Source organism: Balaenoptera physalus (genome assembly GCF_965194825.1).
Source record: "Balaenoptera physalus genome assembly, chromosome: 12".
Taxonomy (NCBI): domain Eukaryota; kingdom Metazoa; phylum Chordata; class Mammalia; order Artiodactyla; family Balaenopteridae; genus Balaenoptera; species Balaenoptera physalus.
In genome coordinates this window covers 89,463,442-89,467,741 of record NC_138897.1, presented here as the reverse complement: position 1 = coordinate 89,467,741, position 4,300 = coordinate 89,463,442, and the positions used below count along the sequence as shown (strand labels likewise).

The 4,300-nt window shown below is 56.4% G+C and overlaps 1 protein-coding gene across 2 annotated transcripts in view; it reads right to left on the bottom strand.

The window, feature by feature from the left end:
- Window positions 1-925: 925 nt before the first annotated feature.
- Window positions 926-4,300, bottom strand: part of MLXIP (MLX interacting protein) — a 61,330-nt gene continuing 57,955 nt past the window's right edge. For both annotated transcript variants that reach the window (XM_082418054.1, XM_082418055.1), the window contains exon 17: window positions 926-4,300. This exon is cut by the window's right edge and continues 1,264 nt beyond it. The gene's annotated coding sequence lies outside the window, so the exon portion shown is untranslated.

Below are 4,300 nucleotides of genomic sequence, written 5' to 3'. Positions count from 1 at the left end.
AGTTCCTTCTAGCCTCAAGGAGTCTATGAACCACTCACCTCTCTCAGGGGGCCCTGGTTCTCACGGCCCCAAATCTGGCTTTGTGTCATGAAGACTTTTTCCTCGGGGGAGGCGTGGGGGGTTGATCAGACAAGGGCCTGCATATGAACGCACTGCATCTTAGTCAGGAGATACGGATCCGGGCAGTTGTTCAGTGAAACAAGCCAGCAGCTCTGTAGAGGGGCCGGCAGGCTGAAAGGGGACAGCACGCCTCATCTCACAGTCACCCTGCCCAGCTGCAGGGAGCTGGGGGCACAGGAAGATGGTAGGGCTAAAAGAAAGGCTTTTAGATTAAACAGAAATCATCAACATCTCAGCACAACAAAGGGACATCTCTGATGGTCAACTTCCCAGCATTTTCTGTCTACAGTGTCGAGTCAACAGTCAGCAGGGGGCCCACCGCCCCCCGGGGCATCACCGTGACGCAGCCCCCCGCTCTGTGCTGGGGCCAGTGCTGGCCACGTGGGTGATAACCTGTGCTTTCTGGGCACCGGACGTTCGTGACTTCATGTGACCCTCGTGACCACCCTGTGAAGAGCGCAGGGCGGCTGCTGTTTGCCCAAGTTCCGCACGAGGAAACGGGCAGTTTTGTACAAGTACCCCTGGACTCTGTCCACCTGGGAAAGGCCTGGAGCAGGCCCTGGTGAGTTCACGGGCAGAATGTGTCCTGTTGGGCCTTTTGGCGGAGGCCTCTCTTTAGGGCCGCCGTCTTCTGGGGCCGCCTCCGGAGCCCCACTGCCTCAGGCCCGTCTCCTCACTCCCAGCCCCTGGCTCCAGGCTGCATCCACTCCCCCCAAGGCTAGCGTGAGCTTCACTCCGCTCTGACCTCATTCTATGGCCTCTTCCACCGCCCAACAGGGTAGCAAAGACCACACACCACAGGCTCTTCGAAAAAATACGGCTTTTTATTGTCTTGGATGCAAATATAGTTTTTGAACTGCATTGTAGTGTTGAATTCAGCTGGTGGAAACCTGCTTCTCAACAGTGGAGCATAAAGGGCCGTGCTCTGGATGGTGCGGGCCTGAGGGAGCCTCCGATTAACACAACTCTTCTTGGGTTTTGTTTTTCTGCCCACAAGGGGTGACTGTCTCCTACGGGAGGCCTGACACAGTCACCAGAGCTCACAACAGAAAAAATGAACCATTTATACAATGAACTGAAACCCAAAAAAGGAAAAGAACGTGCTGTTTCAGCTGTGGCGTTACAAAACAAGCAAAACAAGCCGTGTGAACAGATTCAGGTAAAGCAGCAGCAGGGCACCTCGGGGTGAGGCCGCGGTCCAGCTCCCTCGCAAGAAACATAGCCTGGGCTTCGTGTCTCCCTGGTCGAGCCCTTCCTACCTTTTAACTGCAGGATGTAAACTCTACGGAAATGCATCAGACTTCAGTTTCTCCCAACCCTCTCCACAACCTCAACTCTTGACAGTGGCGCATCTCCGTTCAGAAACCCAGGAGAGAATTCTTCAAATTAGTGACGCCCAGGGTTGACTCTGGAACCAAAAGTTTGACTGGGAGATGGAGGTGAATTTTGCTACATAATTATAAAAGAATTTCACAAAAATAAAATTCCATTAAGTAAACACCCACAAACACACACGCAGGCTTGTGCAAGCACACACACACATACACACACGCATAGTCAAGGCCAACATTCAACAGGAAACGTTCCCTTTTCTTTCTCAAAGGCTTACTTTCACAAGCCTCGACAGGTAACAGCCCTGTGTGGTGAGCCGGGAAAGCCAAGTCGTCAGAAGGAAAAGAAAATAGGGCAGGTGATCTGTGTGGAGGCACCCGGGGGTCCTAAGCCTTCTCTCGGCTCCTGGAGCCCCTCCAATCCCCAAACCTGCCCGCTGAGCGGGTCAAGGCTAAGCGACCACTGAAATGTACAACGTGTTGAAGGTCCGAGCTCCTCCAGCCTCGCTGTCCTCTCCTGTCATCTGTGTTCAGACGTGGTGACAATCCTCTTTTGTATACGAGGCACCAGGGGCATGGAGCCAAAAACCCTAGCCCACTGCTGCCCTTGAGCCCACAGTGGGGCTCCCCAGCTCCCTTCCTCAGCAAGCCCACCAGCAAGGAAGCCAAGCTGCTCCGACAAGCAGTGTTCCAAGCCTGCCCACCTGGAGCCCAGATGAGATAAAAGAACCGAAGTGGGGCAGGCTAGCCGGCGCCGGGCTGGGTCCACACTGAGTAAGCGTGCAGGCCGCGGGCAGACGGGCCCCCTGGGCAGCCCCGGCTCCGCCCTGATGAGCCCTCGTTCAGCTGGACAGTGAGAACGTGGGATCTTGACAACGGCAATGAGCCTGCCTCTCGGACCCGCTCACCCAGGTGGAGCCGGCTGTGCAGGGAGGGCGGGCCCAGGCTGAGAGGAGGCCCCCGCACCCCTTCACCTGGGGAGGGACAAGGGGCTTGGCCCCCACCCTGGGATGCCGTGTCCCCTAAGAATCTAAGTTTCTCTTTCTATCAGCCAGAGCAATAACAACCTGGAGGGCTGAGCGCTACCTAGCAAGGGAGGCGGGATCAGGTCACAAGCACAGAGAGTAGAGCGAGCTGGGTGCACGGGGTCACCCACAGCGCCCTGCCAGCCCCTCCCCAACAAGAGCTGGTGCTCACGTCGACACTGACTCCTGACGCTGGGACTGCTTCTTCCCTCGTGCCCTGAAAACCCCAGCCAGGTTGGGGGCCTGGTGGGAGAGGGGTGACAGCTGGCTGTAACCCGTCTGAGACCAAGGGAGGGACGGGCCAGCCAACTGCAGAAAGCCCCACTCTCCCTGCATCTCCCACACGGTGTCAAACAGCAACCAGCAGTGGGAAGGGAGTTGATGGCACAGAAAGATTTCACAGAAACACTTTCAGAGATTACGTGCCAGATGGGCTTTTTTTTTTTTTTTTCCTTTTCAGATTTGATTTTCTTATCCTCCAAAGTGTCAGCATTTTTAAGTCTCTTTTATGGGAGTAGGGACAGGAGTAGGGGTGAAAGTGAGTGTAAACAAACTACAGCATCCACTGGAGGCGGTTGGCAGAGTGGCCCCGGGGTCCCTGCACCCCGGCCTGGGACCCCAGGACAGAGGTCAAAGCTAGGCCCCCATCTGGCCAGACTCATCAGGCAAGAATCCAAAACAAGAAAACTTCCGGGGCAAGAAACAAACGTGTTTGTAGTAAGAGATACAGCTTTGCGGCCCTACAGCCGTAATGGTGAGCACCAAGAGAAATGGATTTAAGTAAATATCTCAAAACAAAACATGCATCTAGTTAAACGCCTGCTGGGACACACACACACACACACACGCGCACGCACACACACACACACCCCCTTCAATGCCTCATACAACCTAACAGCCTTAAATATTTAAAAAAACAGAATCGTGAACATTAAATCAGCCAAAGGGAGGGAGAGGTAGGCCAGAGAAGGAAGAGGCCAATTTTATATCCCATGGAGCTAAAAAAAAAAAAAAAAAAAAAAAAAGACTCCCAGCAAGGGGTGGGGAGAAAGCTAGTGATCTCGGAGAGGTCATGGCCGGGCCGAGCTCCGCGGCCACCACGCGGTTTACGAAGGCACAGGAACTGGGGCGAGGCCGAGGGCAGGACCCTCCACGAGCCCTCATGGCTGGAACGTCTCTGGCTTTCCTTTTTCCCTTTTGAGCCTCACAGAGTTCTTACCACGTGCTCTTCCACTTTTGAGGGAGACCTCGTGTCCACCCCGGGGGAAGGCTGGGCTCCTGTCCCTCCTCCCAGTGGAAACGAAGGGCTGGCCCGGCCTCGTTGCGTGCTCGCGCCTCAGGAGACCGATCGGAAGGCCTGTAAACACGGGTTCTGGGGAGGTGGAGGGGTGCCGCCGAGGCACCCTTGACGGGGCTGGAGCAGGTGACCGGTCGTGACCCACGGCAGGGGCAGTGGCACGGCCAGCGGCCAAGAGAGGACCCCGCCTCCGTCCTCCATCAGCCGAGGCTGAGGTGGGGCTGCCTGCCCCCCCCGAGCACCTTCCACAGGCCTCCGGGAACCAGCAGCAGCCTCCGAAATGATCCAAGCTTCAGAGGGTGGCCCGCAGCGGCCCCTCCTGGGGCCCCTGGGCTCCTGGTCTGCCCAGCGCTTGCCCAGTCTCCGTCTCGGCCCGGAGGACAGAGGTTGAACGGGAAGCCTGCTGGCCTCTGAACTTCACAGCAGGACGTGAAAAGCACATTCTTTCAGTGAGGAGGTACCCCTGGCTGGGCTTCCTGAGTGTTAGACGGCATCCTTCCACCTGGAGCTGCTCTTGCAGACACACC